The 21148-nt window shown below is 36.3% G+C and overlaps 1 protein-coding gene across 4 annotated transcripts in view; it reads right to left on the reverse strand.

The window, feature by feature from the left end:
- Positions 1 to 9372, reverse strand: part of LOC126375857 (homeobox protein cut) — a 194737-nt gene extending 185365 nt beyond the window's left edge. For 3 of the 4 annotated variants that reach the window (XM_050022915.1, XM_050022913.1, XM_050022912.1), the window contains exon 1: positions 8920 to 9372. The gene's annotated coding sequence lies outside the window, so the exon portion shown is untranslated. The remainder of the gene's footprint in view (positions 1 to 8919) is intronic. The other variant, XM_050022917.1, reaches the window with a different exon arrangement.
- Positions 9373 to 21148: the final 11776 nt, after the last annotated feature.

Raw genomic sequence — 21148 nt, forward strand, 5'->3', positions numbered from 1 at the left:
GCGACCCTAATATCATTAACTGGGCACACATACTGGAAACCACGTGATATCAATTATCTATTACTAAACACGAATTCAAAGTTAGACATTGGACGTCATGATAGTATGTTTTTTTTTATTAAAAAACAATTAAACTATGAATGAAACACAAATATTTTATCCTTCACCAGGTACTAACAAGGCAAATCATGTACCAGGGCATAAAAACTACCCAAGAGTTTGTATTTAGAAGCCATCAAACTTCACTTTTATTCTTCATAATCTGTGCTTTAAGACGCTGGCCGCTAACAATTATAATAATAATCGACATCGATTCCCTTGTATCCCAGGCCGATAAATAAAACTATTAAAAAAACAATATCCATTGATCGCAGGCGGGAAACACATGTGGCGTTAGACAGAGACGGCGCTATACAAGTGACGAAGACGGCGATGCGTTTTTCTTTTTTTTCGGCCATCGAAGGCACCGATTTCGCCACATGTTCGGCCTTTGATGGTTATAAAATTGGTTACTGGAGCTTATGAGCAAATAAACGAACGTAAACGACGCTATTGGGACCGCGCTTTTGTTTTTTTTTGTCATTGACTCCGATAGGCAAGGGGTAAACGTTATGAGTCTTGTTTGGTAGAGTGAGTGTTTGTTGTAGTAGCTGCTCTACTTTGTAATTAAATGGGAGATACTATTTTGTTGTATTTTCCAATTCATAGATTCCGTTTTGAATAGAATCAGATCATTATGTTTTGTGGCAAGCGGCAATTTTTAGGTGTTTGGAATTATAACCATTTTTGGTAAGTACACCGGTTTTTGGTAAACTTTTATTAAAAGCTCTTTTTTCAGCGACAAAATCTTCTTCTATCGTGTGGGTTGTGAGGTGAATTACCAACCTCATCAACAGGTGTCAGGGTTACTATTGAGCCGCCAAAGGCCCCTGACATGACTCATATAACGACTACGTACTTAAATCAGTAAGTAGTAACCGGGACCAACGGCTTAACGTGCCTTCCGAAGCACGGATCGTCTTACTTTCGGACAAGCGACAAAATAAATAATTGTGTTAGGTTAGGTAAATATTTTCTCAATCAAAACCTTAATTTGCTTGCTAATAGAAATCCAAGTACTAGGCTCCCATAGATACCGAAGCACGTGACAGTTCATATAACACTTATTAATTTTAAAATGCGAACAAGCTTACAACGGAAGTTCGCTCAATCACAACAAGTCCTATTCCGAGAAAAAATAAAAATAACAAAAATGGCGGATCACATTTCGCTATTAGCGACTTCTTTATCTTTCGATTGAGAGCATTGGCATATTTTCTCACGGGGTCTATAGGGGAATTTGGTTTGTATGGGACGGTGATAGGATATGGAATTGTGTGGCTTTGTTGTGTCGAGGTGATTTTGTGGGGCGAGTTTTAGGTGACAGCGGATTGTAGGGTTATCTAGGTTTGAAGATATATACTAATATATACTAGATATACACTAATAAAGTTTTTGTTAGGTAGTAGAATTAGTTGGACTAGTCGCTCAGAATTCTTTAGGAGAAAATTTTAGCAGCAAATAGTAGCAATGACGTGACCTAAAAGTGTCAAAGTGATAAAGCGATACAGACTTTTCTCATTCAATATTGAATTCTCACCTAATTCCACCTCGTATTGCAACTGGTAATAAGGTATTAAGTAATTTGTTTTTTTTTATTATTTAGTAATAGGCTCCCTCCCCTACCGATTACATGAGACTTAGACACACTTCATCTTACCCCTTCAGGTATACAGGCGTGATGCTACGTCGTGTTGTTAGGCTATGTTAGATTTTTCTTTGATTTATGTTTTATTACTATTATTTTTGTAAATACTATCACTATTTTTGATCTGTTTTCAATTATTTTTTTTGTATTTTTCGATCTACATTAGGTATTTAGTTGAAATAGACAAAGCCGCCGAAACTGTAGAATTCCATTTGCTTCGATCCTGACACATTTCTTTGAATTGAAACAATGTGTGTTTAATGTAATTTTATTCGATTTTAGAAAATGTTGCGTAGATGTGTAATTATTGTTGCCTATAGCCATAGAATAACGAATAATACTTACTACACATAGAACGGCAACTCTCCGCTCCCCACCAGGGTCTGAGCTAGGTTTACCTCACCCCCTCAAACGTTGTTTAGACTTGAATGGTATGGTGTCAGACGTCACACACATAGATGCGCGTGTACGGTCACGAGCATTAATATGTATACACTTTGGTACCATGTCACATTAACTTTTTTGACAAATTGAACTGTAAGTCTCACTAAATGTCAAATTTGTTAGTGCGATAGAGTCCTAAAGTGGGTACATTATATTGCTCATGACTGTACGATGATGTCAATGTGTAGTGTCTGTGTAAATCGTAGCGTAGCAAATCCGCTCTCGCTTGCAACTCGCGCGCTGGTTCGTGTCATATCACAATATATTGCTAAAGTAAACAATATACCGCTAATGTATCAATTATTGGTGTTTCGTTACCATAACCGTCAAGATATGAATGGTACAACAACGAACTATGAGAACTAAATGCTTTGAGATGAATCTGTTTATATTACAATAACTATAATTCTCGTTCATAAAGGAGCTGATGAAAGGTGACCAATATATCTCAAGCGCAAACTCGTCACGTGGATATTGTCCATTCTCACCTATGGTGCGCTAACACGGACCAAACTTCAGGCATGTCGTAAAATCCGACAGAGGGATTGTGTCCTCTAACATGATGGACAATTGTAATGGGTGATATGCTGATCCGTCGCCACATAAGGTTCATCATATCCACCTTAGGACTTTGTATCAACAGTGGCTGCAAGTTGTCTTCGATTACTTGTGGCTCTACTCAGGCCAGTATTTTTTTTTTGGCATTACATACTTGGCCGGACAAATGGGGAGCACTGAAGGCTCTCACCCGGTACAACGTTTAAGACAACAGGCCTGAGGGTGCCCAGTTGGGCGCGAACCTCGGCTCAGGTCTGAGAGGAAAAATATTTGAAAGAATTAATCTAGTGGGTCGATAGCGATAAGCGCTGATTGAGGGAAATCATCGACCACGCCGGCGGGGTCGGTATCTATATTATAAGGTATTTGATGTACTTTTTTTATTGGGTAGATAAGCATACTTATGCTACTAGATAAAAAAAAATGATCGAAGAATGTCATAGACATCCTGTCATAGTGAATATAACTATAGTTAAGTATAATAAACAATCTGTATGAAGTCATCACTACGGAAGAGATCACTATGAAGATCCATTTAACAACATCTGCTATCGTACTTGGATCACTGATCTATATTAAACTATACTTAACTATGATTGTTTTCATAGTTAGACGTATGATGCTTCGTTCAATGTGTTGGCTGGGGATAGACGAAGTGATTTTTTTATAGACGTGTCCCCATCGGGAATCGAACTGAGGACCTTTAGAGTAGGAACCCAACGCTCAAACACTATACTAACATTACATTACATAAGATAAAATAAAAAAGCAAGCAAAAAAAAAATAAAGCTATTATTATACTTGTACAAAATTTTCCTGTACCCAAAGGTTGCCTGGAAGTAATTGCTGCATGAGCAATAAGGCCGCCTGTTGTGCTTTTTTATATGTTGTCCTTATCTCTGTATTTTGTGTCCATTGTGCTCAATAAAGTATTTTATCTATCTATCTATCTAAACAAGCTGAGTCCCACTGCTGGGCACAATCGGAGGGGGTATGGAGCGTACTCCACCACGTTGCTCCACTGCGGGTCAGTGGTGGATTTTAGGGCTAGGTAGCCTATAAATACCCATTATTCTAGACTAGAGTAGTGCTAAAGCTATTACTATCTAAATGATATATGCGCACTGTCAGATATTATGTGATCGTTTTCAGTCGCACTCCATAAAATCTATAGTGTTTTATGTTTGTATTAAAATCTCTATTTCTATTTATTACATAAGATCACGACTCTGTGTCCCAATTAGGGTAGTCAGAGGGACATCCATCGTAGATGAAGTAAACACTCACACATCACCAAGCTTTCTGTTAGACCAGGGTGATAGGTGGTGAGCCGTATCGCCGTCTACAATGGTCGAGCCAACTGTGTTATTGAAAACTGCGCTTAAGATAAATTAATAACTCATTATTTTGTTTATAGAAATATTTCAATTGCTTTAATATATAATATGCTACTATAGGCTACTATTATATACATAACTGCGTTATGTTGTTCATTGGTTAAAAGTGTTTTTAGATTTAGTTTTTTGGTTATCGTATGGGTTGTGAGGTGAATTACCAACCTCATCAACCTTGGTTGTCAGGGATATTATTGGGTCGCCTAATGCCCCTGATATGTCATGTATCGATTATGTTCCTACATCAGTAAGTAATAACGGGGAGCAACGACTTAACGTGCTTTTCGAAGCACGGATCATCTTACTTAAAGACAATCGGGTGATCAGCTTGTAATGCCCTAACTGAGAATCACAAAGTGATTTTTGTGATATGTCCTCACCGGGATTCGAACCCGGGACCTCCGGATCGTGGGTGTTAGTGACTTTACAGGTTCGAATACTAGAAAGCGTACGCATGACATTAAATAGAATTATTTTTATTCTCGATAGGAGCGAATAAAAAAGTTTGTAAACATCCCGATAAAAAAGGAAGAAATAAATTATTTTTAATGACTTTATATTTTTTCCCATTTAATATATTCATTCGTTCCGCGAAACATTCAAAATTACCATATAGGTTTATATATGCATGTGTAATATTATTATAATATTGAAATTTTTGATCACAATCAATACAGGAATTTTAATTTATTTTGTTTATGGAGTCGAATCGTGCTAAAGTTCAACTATGGGGGTTACCAGAAGTATAAATCATAAAATAATAAAAAAAGGGGAAATATCAACCGTGGCTGCAAGTTTTGGATTACTTGTGGCTTTGTTAGGGATTACAGACGTGAGTTTATGTGTGTAAGTGTAATAGATAATAAAAATGTAAAATATTTTTTAAAACTAAACCAAGTGTGATATTTATTTTATAATAGTAATAACTATAAACTTTATAGATTAAGATAAAATTGTTAATGTTCAGTTTCAGCAAAAAAATTGTAGACTTTAAAAATCTAGAAAATCTTTATAACAGAGTAATGAAATGTGATTAATAAGAATTTTAGGAGTACCTAGTACCTACCTACTTTGACTATTTAACTGCAAAATTATCTTAAAGAACTTGGTACCTACCTACCTACTCAGTTGTAGGTACATAACATACATAAACTGCCTATATACGTCCCACTGCTGGGCACAGGCCTCCCCTCAATCAACCGGAGGGGGTACGGAGCATACTCCACCACGCTGCTCCACTGCAGGTTAGTGGAGGTGTTTTACTCAGTTGTAATAAAAAATATTGTAAACCATTGATTTACAATGTAACTTTACTAACATCTTAACTACGCGTGTAAAAAACCGCCATCACATAAAAGTAGAACAATAACATATTCCACATTCAAATCTCACGATCTTGACATCTCGATTCAGTGTAAATCGATACTGCTCAGTCGATATTCTCGATTCTAATTGGCATAACTGTAATTGATAGCAATGTGGTAGTTATTGTCGTTTCGAATAAGAAAACTTGTAACAAAGTTGATAATAATTATTACTTACAGAAATTCAATACAATGATAGTTAAATATTTTTTATTATTATAAAAAGATAAATACTTTCCTACATGTATTTTTTATTATACTTTTCATCAAAATGAATGTGGCACTATCCGAATTTATTTATTTTCTTATTAGAATTTATCTGGTTACAAAAATGTTTATAATTTTTTAGAATTCTGTAAAAATATTTTATTCAAAAATGCAATAACCTAAAATATTTCTTACTGGCATACTATCACTCTACAACAACCGTTATCGCCAAAGTTGAGAATACGAGATTTAAAAATAAAATGCATTCGTAGGTTCCCGAATTGGAATAGCGAATTTGAAAATAGAAACCGGACTAAGTCAGAGGTCAAAAACCCCTCTCGCGCCCTCTGTACGAGAATGTCGAAACTACCCTAATTTTGTGAATGGATGGATAAATTAGTCAAAATAATTTTCTGTCCCTCCTTGAGATTTCGCGGCCGAGAGATAACGGGGTAAGGATTTAGAGAACAAATTCTTTTTAATAGGTACGTATTATATTTAGCTGAAAACTAGATTTACTTCTCATACACGAGTAGTTAGGTATGAATTATATATTTTAATTGTTTTTGAATGGGCAAATAAATATATAAACTTACTATAAAATGAAAGTGTCAACTACCTATCAGTTATTTGCATTAGAAAAGTATTCTATTTGATTAATAAAATACAACATGAAACTAATTATCATCACAATATTACATTTTAATTAGGTACCCACCTAAGATTTTCAAAATATCACTGACTGATAAATTAAATTGCCTATTTATTTTAACACAAAGTTTATAATTATCTACGACTGTTTATAACATTTCGTATGATTAAATACCTAATAAATAAGTAACTATTATTATCGACTTGAATTTTGTTACGTACCTACGAATTTTTGTTTTGTTCAATTTTTGAACCTACGAGTACCTACCTACCTACTATGCGACACTATTTTTCAATGTTTTACTTCTCTTCACAAATCTAAAACAATATCGTGTGCGTCAAGCTAGCGGCCTCAAAAAAAAAATGGGCACGAAAAAATAATTTGACCATACCAAAAAATAGTACTCTTATTAAAAAAAATAGTACCTGTTGTAAAAAAATTAGTACCATCACGGTTCTGGATTTATAGCCATGTTTTATTGCACTTGCTAGCTTGACGGTGAGCGAAATTTGGCGAGAGTTAACGACAAGGTCTTTCGCTTTGATTTAAATGCCAAAAAATAGTACCGAAATAGTACTCACCCCCTGCAAAATACCGAAAGTAGTACTTCAACGGTTCCAAAGTTATAAAGGCAGTTCTTTGATCCCGCTAGCTTGACGTTTTGAAAATACCTATTATCTGGGGAACGCTTGCATACTTCAGTATGTAACTAATGTCAATAAACTCGTATGAAATAGTACTCCCTACCATCTTAATTTTGATCCGATTCTCTTTGTAGAAATGTTAAAAAATCATCATAACCTATGCCATACATTTGTTGTTGATACAGTCACGTAGACAATTACATAACCTCACAATTTATTCGTAAGTATTGCCATTTTGGAGGTCTACCCTACCATTTCTTTGCACTTCAGTGCTGCTATTACAAAAAAATCCTATTGCATACACCCATATGCACTAATTTTAATAGAAAATGGCTGCATGGGTCTAGTTCTTATCGAAAACAATCTGTGATTTTAATACATCATAATACATTTTTAATCTGCTGTTTTATTTTATAATTTATACCTTCATGTTGAATTTGTTACGGATCGAAGTGTTTGTTAATAAACAATTTGCAGTATTTGTAGAATAACTCAAAGAGTTTCAACAATGATATTACTTTCATCTAACAACCCTGGCACTTCACCAATTTTTACCCAAAAATGGGGAAAAATACTGAAATCTGACAACATTCTTGACCATGTGTAATAATTTTGTTCGCGACTGTACTCGTCTTGATAAATGTATGACATAGGTTATAATGACTTTTTGACATATTTCTACAAAGAGAATCAGGTCCAAATTATGATGGTAGGGAGTACTATTTCATACGAGTTTATTGACATTAGTTACAAACTGAAGTATGCAAGCATTCCCCAGATAATAGGTATTTTCAAAACGTCAAGCTAGCGGGATCAAAGAACTACCTTTATAACTTTGGAACCGTTGAAGTACTACTTTCGGTATTTTGCAGGGGGTGAGTACTATTTCGATACTATTTTTTGGCGTTTAAATCAAAGCGAAAGACCTTGTCGTTAACTCTCGCCAAATTTCGCTCACCGTCAAGCTAGCAAGTGCAATAAAACATGGCTATAATTCCAGAACCGTGATGGTACTAATTTTTTTACAACAGGTACTATTTTTTTCAATAAGAGTACTATTTTTTGGTATGGTCAAATTATTTTTTCGTGCCCATTTTTTTTTTGAGGCCGCTAGCTTGACGCACACACAATATCGAGCGGTATATTTACCAAGAAATTAAGAACCGAACAAGAATTAGGATAAATGTGCCAGTAATTGGTCAACATCAGAGACCGGTGTCCGGCGGAACAGCGCGCGTCGCGATCGCCGTATCGCATTTGTAATATAAATACCAGATAATTAACCGATTTCTTCCTCTAAATTATCGATCGCAAGTGCAACTACCTGTCACATTCTGTTTCTAACGAGAAATTATTATCGATGTTTCCGCGAAATATGTGCGATCACTCAAAGACGCCGGACACGACTTTTATTTTTTCACAGTGATATATTCGCTGGTGAAGTGAGTCAGAACGTGAAAATTTCAGTCAATTGATTTTAGAAATCTCTTGGAAATTCTATGACTAATAAAGTTTGGTTTCTATTGGGAATTTTATCGGCTATTGTTAGGTTGTTACAGATGACAACAGTCAATTTTTATTAATAAAAGTTGTATGTTCGATAGTCAACTAGTATTTTAGTGTAAATGCACATAAGCACGGCTCTTGTACACAGCAACTTCTGATAATAATATAAATCTATAAGTCCATTTTCTTATTGGAGGTCATCGACTAGTTAGAAATATTTTAGGCTAGTACCCATCCACTTAAAATACATCTTATGAGATGTGATCCTGCCAAAAGTACTAAAATTTTGAATCCTTAAGTTACCTATCACTATTATAAAAAAATATATCACACTTGGCCTAATTGTAAAGAAATGAAACAAACGTCATGTAACATAAACACTGATGGCAACGAAAACACTTACGTTTGTTTTCAGATGAGAGTTGAACAATCACAATAATTCTGTAATTATGTCCACATGACACTGCCAAGTCAAAATATTTCAAAAGAACTCATAAAGTCCAGAAATTGTCGTTCGATATGCACTCACAATGTCTTGCAAAGAAAGTGTTACAAAATTATAAAAGGAAAACACAGTCAGCTACGCCCAAAAATAATCTCAAGTCTGAGCGAAAACAAAACAAAAACATGACACAAAGTGCACAGAAACTCAAGTTCACAGCGTTTTTTGATAAAAAAAATAATTAATTAAAATTCACAATTATCGAAAGTTCACTGTTCACAATCGATTATCGGATAAGCGATTCCGATCCGATTATTTGTTATTACGTAAGGTGATCCTCGGGGAGAGAATGAGCGCGCGTGGTCGCGGGCGCGCGTCGGGGCCGCGACTCTCGACTGCAGTGCGATCCTTCGGCCGAAGCCCCACCAACGCGACGCGCATCTGAGGCTCGCTCCTTAGCGCGGCCCCGCCCAGTGGGACGCTACTCGGTAGCTAAGATGACCGTCTCCCTCCTCGTCTCTCTCTTTTCAAATCGCGCGCTCCGTCCCGCTCCCGCGCGGCGACAGTGGGGCGCGCCAATAGGATCGGTTCGGATCGAGTCGAGACGATGAATCGAGATGTGTACTTAGGTATCACTGCACAAGTCCTTTTGTTGTAGTCGATAATAGGATGCGCTTTTTTGCGGCGCGATCGACTGCCTGCTCCTTGGGTAATGCAACGAGTTGCATTTGTTTACGTCCGCTTTAGCGTTCGGGCAGATGGCAACAACAAACACGCCTACCTGATACTTTTTGTTGTATAAACGTATTGATCTTTAACTTCACATACTTTTCCTCACTACTTCCGTTTCCACGTTCACCTTTGTCCCACCTGCCTATTAAAAAACAAACATCTACCCTCTCAAATAAACATATAAAACACTCTTTACTATTCAAAATAAAATAGAATAATAAAAAATACTTATTCGACAATGAGTCGTCACCTTGAAATAATGCAAAGTGCACCGTATAGAAGGGCAAGACGCAGGGACCGTCTCGTAGGCACAGGGGTGGCTGAACTCGGGGGCGCGATATAGGTCAGTTTTTGTTTCGCGCCATCGCCGAAATTCGGTTACTAGGTTCGTCGAGCATTGGCCATCATCTGGTCATTTACCCTTTTTTTACGATGTTTTGTAAACTTTTTATTTTAGTATTTTGTGATTTTATCGCTATTATTTAATAAAATAATTTTGAAAAAGAAAAGTGTTTATTGGTAAATAATTCAATATTTTTAATAATAAATATGTACAAATAAAAAATCCGGGTAAAATATCTCGAGTATGCACTTCAATAGGTGGAAGTTCAACAGATTCATTTGAAGTGAAAAATCGTAAATCAAAATAATATTTTATTGCTAATTTTAAATTGACGTACGATATGATATGTTGTACATCATTATTATTGTATTAACAATAAACTAAATAAAGTTTTGTAATAAAACTATATCACCTTGGCAAGAGGTAAAGAGCAAAGTTCCGCCGCCGACGACATAAGTTGCTGTCCACTCACCACTAGATGGCGGTACGCGAAACTTTTCACGATTTTCCTCACATTTTCCTTAAGAAAACTATATAAAAATATAAATTATTACAAATTTATCATAAAGCATTAACTTTGTATGTAATATAAATCAGTTTTAAGTGATTGAAATGGTTATTATTTTGTTGAGACGAAAAATTAAAACAGCAGTTCTACGCAGAGAGCGGAATTGAAAAACTAAAAGCAAGAATGCGCTAAGGTGTTTGGCATCGAGAATATTTTATAGATATTTAATAAAGGTATCAACCAATTCGCATCATAAATGTTTTCACGGCCGCAATCATCGACGGGGTGGGCAGAGAAAACTTGCAGTTGCAATTTGTTCTTCGAAACCGATTGATACGAAGCCTGATAAGGCTATGTGAAGGTTTCTTTATAATTTCAATAACTAAAGTGATTGAAAGTTGATAAATGATTGACTTCTAACTGTCGTCGTGCGATATCTATACCTCTAACTACCCCAATATAATTTGTATTGTTATTTAGGGCCAGAGGCCACAACTCAGCGAACTTTCTGTTAGAACAAGGTGATAGGTGAGCCGTATTGCCGTCTATAATGGTCGAGCCAACTGTGTTAGTGAAAACTGCACTTAAGATAAATTAATAACTCATTGGTGCAATTTCGGTACCGGGGTTCGAACCGGCGCTTTTCGTTTGGGAAGCAAGCCGGTGTACTACAGGACTACAGTGACAGAACGGCCTCCGTGGTCCTGTGGTTGAGCGTTGTGCTCACGATCCGGAGGTCCCGGGTTCGAATCCCGGTGGGGACAAATCACAAAAATCACTTTGTGATCCCTAGTTTGGTTAGGACATTACAGGCTGATCACCTGATTGTCCAGAAGTAAGAAGATCCCTTCGGAAGGCACGTACCTAAGCCGTTGGTCCCGGTTGCTACTTACTGATGTAAGTACGTAGTCGTTATATGAGTCATGGCAGGGGCCTATGGCGGCTCAGTAATAACCCTGACACCAGGGTTGATGGGGTTGGTAATCCACCTGACAACCCACACGATAAGAAGAAGAAGTGACAGTTAGTATAATGTTATGTTATATTGTTATTAATTTCCTTCTACAAATATAAAAAATCTATCTATAAAAAAATAGCAGGTAGGTAAACAAGATTTTCAATGAAAATAGCTATTTTGATCATACACGTAGGAGCAGGCGCACTGTTATTATCTCACTTCAAATAACTAGTTAGAAAAACTAGTAATAAAATAAAGTTATTTGAAAGTAATTAGTACCAATTATGGGGATCTAGCTTCGAAACAGACCGTGAAGTCTAGACTAGGCTATCCATATGACCAGAATTACTACCTATCTTAAATTGTACTCTCACTTATTATTTTCGATATAATAATATGATACTTTGTTTTACTCGGTATCCTGGCGCCAAAATCCATCGCAAACTACATAATATAAATTAAAAAAATATTTACACCATAAACAAAACAGTTACAGTAAATAACTAAACGAATTAAACAAAATAAAATAAACACAAAACAAAATTACAATTAAATAAAACCAAATAAAATAAAAATAATAATAAATAAAATAAGGTGAGGCGGGTAAGGATCTGGTGAAGGTCGCGGGAAGCCGCTGGATGCGGGCAGCGCAGGGCCGATCGTCGTGGAGATCCTTGGGGGAGGCCTATGCCCAGCAGTGGGCTGACGCCCACTGCTGGGCATAGGCGGCTGATGATGATGGGTAAACCGCTTCGCAGAAAGCGGTGTACACCTCTCGACACCCTGAGCTGCTCACAACCATGTTGCTGACTTGCCGTCCAGTCGCGTCGGCTAGATAGGTGGCCCATCCAGTGAGTGGCGAGTCACCGCCTGCTCATTGTATCCATGTTACCCACATTGGTCGAGCAGGCGCCATAGTCCCCCATAGCCCCAGTATCCGGTCCACTAACCCAATAGCCCAGTTCCCTTTGTTCCCATAATCTGCAATAGTCCTACACGAACTGGGGATTGTCTTTGGGTGCACTCCCATAGTGCATACAGGGATAATCGCCGGTTGGTGTCACACAACATTTAGAGTAAATTGTCTTAAGGGGCCTCTACGTGTTGGCTTCGGCCCCACGCACGCCTTCCAAAAGTCCGGGACTCCATAGTCCCGAGTTATGGAAATAACAAAAATAAAATGAATAATATTATTTAATTATTGGAGGAGGTGTTTTATTTGTAAGATGTGTTTGTTTTGTTTTTAATTGTGCAATAAAGAGTATAATATTAAATAAAACTAAAATAATTAAACAAAACTAAAAATAAATAAATACTTTTAATTTATTCTTTTTATTTACATGTTGACAGCAAATCTTAAATTAAACGGTGCCTGTCCAAAATACCGCTACATTTTTTTTTAAATCGGTTGTAAGTACAGATAAGAAGACGAAGCAAAAACGGAAGGCTTAGGCGAACATACCGCGATATCCAGGATGTTTTAAAGAACGGCCAGGTCGAGAGACCTTTAACACGTTGTACGTATGAACCACATAATATGAAGCATTAAATTTGAAACTCATACGTGGGGCACATTTGTTCTTGCCATAGTGTGTTTATGTACGTAAATTCCAATGTCTTTATCAAGAAATAACATTCGAGGTGTTGATATCTAATTTTCATACAGTGAACGTGTTAAACCATGCATGAAGATGATGAGGGTGGAAGAAGAGAAAGTGGTGTATCAGGATAGTAGATTTTTTATTGACGTGACTTATTGTAGATTTGCCGCAGATGGCATTAATTAACTTGGCCGGACAAATGAGGAGCGCTAAGGGCTCTCACCCGGTACAGGCGCGAACCTCGGCTCAGGGCGTCGTCTGAGAGGAAGAATATTTGAAAGAATTAATCGACCTTAGTGGGTCGATAGCGATAGCCGCTGAATGAGGGAAAACGTCGACCACGCCGGCGGGGTCGGTATCGGGTAGGATAGTAGTCTCTGCCTGCCCCAATGGGAAACTTCCGTGATCTTATGCTTGTATAAAATACATTTGCGTTTACCCATTTGGAAATGTGGTCTATGGTTAGTACAAGCTTGCCTAGTACTTATACTAATCCTAGTTTTTAATCAGGTGAGAGCCCCTAGCACTCCTCATTTGTCCGGTCAAGTACTTAATGCCAAAGTAATCTGGTATTTAAGGTTCCAAGATTGCAATGAGAGGGAAACAGACTGCAATAATAAACTAGAACAAAAATTACGCAAAAACTTGTACTTGTAATCTAATATTACCTACTTCTTCAAGATTTCCATTTTTTTTTAAATAGCACCGTAGCAAATCTTGTGAAACGTTCATTAATCATTTTGTTAATTGGAACTTGGTTAATGTCGGCCATATTGTAAGAGCAAGATGTTCAAAAAATGCTAGTTTATCGTTGTATGATTACGCATATTTTATTTCCATTATTTTCTTGATTACATTTGTCTCTTGTTTGATGGAATTCCACAGTCTCTGCTTACCCCGGTGGGGAATAGGTTCAAAAAAGTTCAAAAATATCTTTATTCAGTAGGTAACATAATTACACTTTGAATCGTCAATTTTACATAACGAACGTCTCATCCGCCTAAAACTACTGCAGCTTCTCACAACCTGTATAGCTGGGGAAAAGAAGCTGCAAGAAAAACCTCGGCACAGGGCCCTAGACGTTCTTTAAAAAAAAAAAAACATAAAATATTGATATACAATTGAGTAATTTAGCTGCCTAATATCAGTTCTCAGACAGTTAATCCCATAGGCGTGAGTTTATGTACGTACATTTTGTCTCTAAATATCTTATCTCACAAAGACAAATAAGATAGATAAAAAATATACCTAAATAGGGTAAAAATTGTACCCAACCAAAACTGGGTTGAGTCACTCTTTTTTTTTTACGCCAATAATGAGGGACTTTCCAGGCTACGTTCACCAAAAACAATATAGATGGCGTTGTACAGCTTTAACGAGCTAATTACCTATTTTCTCATTACTCGGGTACATAATCATTCCAAAATACTATGTAACGGCAGATGTATAATATAAAAATAATTACTGCTTGATATTTGGATCACATTATGTATAGAATTAACAGCCTCCGTAGTCTAGTGTTTAGAGCGTTAGGCTCGCGATCTGGAGGTCCGGGTTCGATTCCCGATGGGGACATTGTTGAAATCACTTTGTTTGTCCTTTGTTTGGTAAGGACTTTTCAGGCTTGAATCATCTGATTGTCCGAAAAAGTAAGATGATTCCGTGCTTCGGAGGGCACGTTAAGCCGTTGGTCCCGGCTATTAGCCGTAAAAACACCTCCACCAACCTGCATTGGAGCAGCGTGGTGGAGTATGCTCCATACCCCCTCCGGTTGATTGAGGGGAGGCCTGTGCCCAGCAGTGGGACGTATATAGGCTGTTTATGTATGTATGTATGTATAGAATTACCTTGCTACCTATATTGCTTCTTTATTGTAATCAGAATAACAATGGGTGGAAGATTATAATTGTGCCTGGGTGTAATAAAAAGGGGCATCATTTATACCCAAAAACAAAATATAAAAGATGCATATATCTGTTATCCATGAAATTAAAATGTTATGCGAAGGAAAATTTGTACAGCGCCCTCTATATTGTTTTTAAGGAACGTTGCTGTTTTTAAAGAACATTTGTGTATGTATGGTTTTGATGCCGTATCTAAACTGCGAGAGCCTGACACATTCTTGGCCGCATTAATTATTTTTTGTGATATGTCCCCATCGGGATTCGAACCTAGGGCCTCCGGATCGTGGTCCATCGCTCAACTACTGGACCACAGAGGTCGGTGCATTAGTTAAAACTGCTTTTAGTGTAAGTTTGTTAGTGAACGTACTTCTAAATACCTTCAAATAAAACAGGCAACAAAAAGATCCCTTCCCTTTAAATAAACAATAACTGAACAAACGTTAGTCTGCATCTTAGATATTAAAAACATCTGTTCAGATCAGTCGATATCTACCGACTCCTACACAGAAGGGTTGGAGACAGACTAACATGGATGTGACCAGGAATAATAAAAAAAAAATAATTCTAGATCAAGGCCATATCACAAAATGACAATAACAGTAAAATACCATAGCTTCACAAGCGTGAAGCGGTAGGCAGAAGTGTATAGTATATACTCCCTTAGATTGTATCTATTATATTATCTTTCTAATAAAAAGTTATAAGATCTGGTAAAAAAGTACTATGTTTAAGACCCACACGATAGGAGCCTATTGCCATAAACTGGGCACCGCATCCTGGAAACCAATTACGATATCAATTATCTAGAGGTATGATCGATACATGAATTTAAAGTCATAAAATGGAATTCCGTGTCTCTAAATAAATAAAGGAAAAAGAAATAAGTCCACGACTTTTACTTATTCTAAATTGGACTAGACTGTATTTCGTGTATTATGTTATAATTATATTTTTAAGTTTAAGGCACTAATTTATTTTCTGATTATGTCGAAAAATAAAGTGAACATCATCACTTTATTTTTCTACTGATATTTATTTTGCAAATATCCACACAAATCCTTCGTCAGCCAATCGGAAAGCGAAGAACGGATTTAAAGAAAAAAAAAGAACCCCAAAAATCCCTTCTTATGTAAATTTTACTTTCGAATATTTACGTTTTGATTTTAACGCGCCGTCGCTTCAGTGTGGCGCTCTATTAATTATTAATTTTTTAACAATTTATTAACACATTTTTTTCTTTTTTTTTCTTGCTTTCTCCCTTCCGAACCGAGTTATGAAAAATTCTATAAAAGTTAATTAGGAATACAAACGTGCGATCCATTGAAAGGGTTCCGACATTTTCTTTTTATTTCTATGGAATTAATTAATGGAAGGAAATCGGGGACATTGAGATTTTTCCTTCTGTAAATATTTCTCTTTTATTTTTTGTGATTTATCGCCGTTCGTAATGAGGTTTGAAGTCTTTCAAAAGAGTTTCTATTTGTATTAAAAACGTCATAAATATTGGTGCGTGGTGTAATTAAAAAAAAACTAAACAAACAAACGAAAGGAATCAAGGTACCTACTGTACCTACCTATAAATTCGCACTTAAAATGTTGGCATTTTTTCTTTTTTTTTAGAATCTAATAATTCACTGAACTGGCTCACCCCCTGTTATAAGGGACTTGAACATAGCTGTCGAGGAGTGGGTGTATATACAATCCACCTCTGCCAACTCCTTAGGGTTACAGACGCGGTGCTATGTGACGTTATGATATAAGTACTTCTTTGGTTATGCCAAGTAGGTAAGTCATTCCTAACAAGAAGTAATAGGGCAAAAATATTTATGTTTAATTAATTAATGAATATAAAAATAAATAATAATAAAAATTAATAATAAAAATATAAAAAAAAGTAAAAATAAATTGTATAAAAAAAATATATTTCAAATTAATTTTATGAATTCAAATGAATCAAAATAAATTCAAAAACAAAAAAAAAGTTATTATAAGGTTAGTGAGTATTTACAAGATATGTCTAGGAACTGATATTAGGTAGCCAAATTACTAAATCGTATTTTTTTAAAGAGCGTCTACGGCTTTTTGTCGAGGTTTTTCTTGCAGTTTCTTTTCCCCGTCTATATGTATACAGGTTATGACAAGCTGCAGTAGTTTTAGACGGATGACATTCGTTATGTAAAAACTGACGATTCAAAGTGTAACTATGTGTATGTTACTTATTGAATAAAAATATTTTTGAATTTTAATTCGAATGATTTTTACTTTCTATATTGACGTAACAGCCACAGACTGAATCATCTAATAGACACGTCTCGACACCTACACATTTAATAATAATAAATAATATAAGCATCGATAAAAATCTTAAACATTCAAACATTACCATAGAGTAATGAAGTGAGTTATAAATAATTTATAATTATATTAAAGTTGTACTGATTGTCACCGGGAGCCTGACGGCGCTTTGATGTCAGATGGATGGTGGAAGTTAGACAAAGATGGCGGATTGGTAAAGTATATTATAGTGGGTAAAAAGGATCGGTTTCTTTCGAAGAAGCGATTACATTTCTGGCACACCCGTTTATAGGGAAAATCACACTCTTCACAGAATTTGACATATAAGTAGTTATGTTAAAAATTAAATTTTTGTTAATATTTTAAACGTCATTAATTTGAAAAAGTTGAAATTATTAAGCAATGAATACACTGTAAGTACATTTGCTAAAATTTCAAGTAAAAATTTAAGAGAAAAAAATAATGATGAGGGCCCCCACATACGCTCACCAAAAGTCCGGGACTTCGTAATCCGAGATGAAAACTACATACAAATAATAATAATAATAAAAACATACTTTTTTAAGATTTCACAAATAAAAAAATCCTTATGCATTAGACGTCATTATTTTTTTACCATAGTTTTTTCTTTCCCAGAGGTCTAAAAAAACACGTGAAGTGTGGGTACTTATTTCATCTTACGATGGATGTACCTGTGACTACCTAATTGTGATATAGACGTGAACTTATTTTACGTAAAATCGCTGTACGCCTGTACCTCTGTCCACCCCGCAAACGATGACAGCAGTGGGTGCGAGTCCTGTCGCCCGCACGTGGTCCATTGTGCGTTTTTTTCTCGTCTGTACCACAGACAGCAACCAGTTGAAAGCACTGATTGTCTATTGAACTGCCCTGGTTGAAGACTGTCTTAATATGGGGTCATACAACCTATGTAGATTGCTGGTTATAGAGGTTGTTAATTCATCATCTCCCTAGCCTAGATTTGACAGGTCCGGTTTTTTACAGAAGCGACTGCCTTTCTGACCTTCCAACCCGCGAAGAGAAAACCAGCCCAATACAGGTTACGACACATACCTCGGAAAATGCATTTCTCGGGAACGTGGGTTTCGTCACGGTGTTTTCTTTCATCGCTCAGCACGTGATAATCATTTATGATCCAAATATTAATTCGATAACAAATTCGACAATCATCGGTTTAGGTTTGTGCTGGATTCGAACCTGCGACCTCAAAGTGAGAGGCGCTTGCTTGCCAACTGGACTACCACGGCTCTATATGGAGGTTAATTATTACTTTTAAAATTGATCTTCTTCTATCGTGTGGTATGTGAGGTGAATTACCAACCCCATCAATCCTGGTATCAGGGTTATTACTGAGCCGCCATAGGCCCCTGACATGACTCATGTAACGACTACGTACTAACATCAGTAAGTAATAACCGGCACCAATGGCTTAACGTGCCTTCCGAAGCACGGATCTTTTTACTTTTTGGACAATCAGGTGATCAGCCTGTAATGTCTTAACCAAACTAGGGATCACAAAGTGATTTTTGTGATTCTGTCCCCACCCGGATTCGAACCCGAGACCTCCGGATCGTGAGCACAACGCTCAAAGACTGGACCACGGAGGTCGTTTTTAAAATTGATAAAATATCAAATATATAGAAATCTATTTCGCGAGGGGCTTTCGTCTATCTCGTTGGTTGTGAGGTGGACGACGTAGCCTGGAAAGGTCTTCACTGGCCTAGTAGTCGGCTTTCTCAGGCCGACTTATCGGCTCATCATCATCAGCCGTACGACGCCCACTGCTGGGCATAGGCCTAAGGATCTCCACGACGATCGGCTACTTATCGGCTTAGTCGGCCGAAATCGTAGTTGGTACATATCTCAACTCCTTACACTTTCCATGTCGATGAAGCCTGTGTCTAACAGTGGAGCGTGAATATTCTGTATGTTTTTTGTAAGTCTCCTAAATAACATATGTGACGTGTGACGGTATGGCTCAGCTTCACGGATGTAGTCCTCGCGACCTCGCATGCCGGGTTCAATAATCCACGACGCGTAACTTCTTCAATGTTTGATGCTCGCGATACTAACATAGAGTAGAGCATGAAACAGAGTAAAACGGAACAAAAAAAAGAAAAAACAGATTCTTTAACGGTATTTTTAGGCGGATGAGACGTTCGTTATTAAAAAATTGACGATTCAAAGTGTAACTACTCGTATGTTACCTACTGAATAAAGATATTTTTGAATTTTGAATTTTTGAATATTTTTTATTTCTTTTTGACGTGTCTTATTGTAGGTTTGCCACAGATGGCATTAATCGTTCCCGGTAAGTAGAGAATGTTTGACCTGATCGGGAATTAAATCTGAGACCTCTGCGGAAACTTTAAAAGTAAGCTTCAGATTTGGTTTGGTGACTAAAGTATTTAGCCGTTACACGATATTTTGATTATCGGAACTTTAAAAACACTTTTTTGTGAAAATAGAAGTACCTACATAGATAATGAATATTTGTGAAACGTAAAAAAAATAATTATATTTTACACTTTTTAAAAAAACAATCTAAATCATATGAGAATCTTCACAACCTTTCTTACGCGTACGTTTTCTCTGCATCCACACTACTCTGCGATCTATTATCGAAATGCACATCGCGGTTTCGTAAGGGTTGAATATTTCCATGCTTGTACCAACTTATGTGTTCACTTCACTCCATCCTTACTGTCCATACTTAAGGGTCAAAATCGTTTAGCTTCTTTCAATGATAAGTCTGTCGTTCGATATTTACGGGACGTCCCGTTACCACGATCTGCATTACCGAAATTGTACATTTCTATTGTGGGTACATTTCGTATGTACATTAGAACCCGCTGTTTTTGTGATGTTCGACTGTTCGTGTCTTCCTCTTAAGACGATTGAAGATCGTATGCGGTGACGGTTATTGCAAATGTTCATTCCCCAAGGAAGTACGCATTCAATAGGGTAGTTTCCAACTAGTCAAATCAGTTCCTTTTAACTAAACGTCAAAACACAAAATTGCCATGGAATTTGTATGAAAAAGCAACCTTTGACGTCATAGAAATACGTGCCAAAATGTCGCACTTATTATTACATATTTATTTATTCCAATTCATTAATAAGTTAAATAGAAAACGTTTTTTGTCACCTTGAGGTCTGCTTTTATTTAGTAATCAGAATTTCATAATTTATCTTTGACAATTATAAAAGTTACAAGTTCCGAATCTCGAGTGGACACTACAGAATTTGAATCAGTTTTTAAATTCATGTATCAATTATTCATTGACAAAAAAGAAATGGTTGGAGAAAGGAAAAAAAAATATTGTAATAGATAAGTAACTAGAATTACACTATATATACATACATACATAAACTCACGCCTTTTTCCCACCGGGGTAAGCAGAGACTATAGAATTCCATTTGCTTCGATCCTGACACACTTCTTTTGCTTACTCCACATTCATCAATCGCTTTATACACGCACGCCGGTTCAGAGTAGATCGTACTAAACCTATCGTATATATATATATATATATATATATATATATATATATATATATATATATATATATATATATATATATATATATATATATATATATATATTGTCGTGTATGTATATGTCGTATTAGACTATACACCCGGTAAAAACAGATTTATTTGCTAAATTGACTTCATTGGAGACCTCTGGCATGTTGCATTTATACTTTATTAAGTCGTCTACGACAAGAATAACTAAAACAAAGAAATGGGTTCACAAATCATCAAACTAATATAACTCAAATAGTACCTATATATGTATAGAGTTGCCCTCATACTCCGAGGTCA

The sequence above is a fragment of the Pectinophora gossypiella genome, chromosome 20, assembly GCF_024362695.1.
Source record: "Pectinophora gossypiella chromosome 20, ilPecGoss1.1, whole genome shotgun sequence".
Classification (NCBI taxonomy): Eukaryota; Metazoa; Arthropoda; class Insecta; order Lepidoptera; family Gelechiidae; genus Pectinophora; species Pectinophora gossypiella.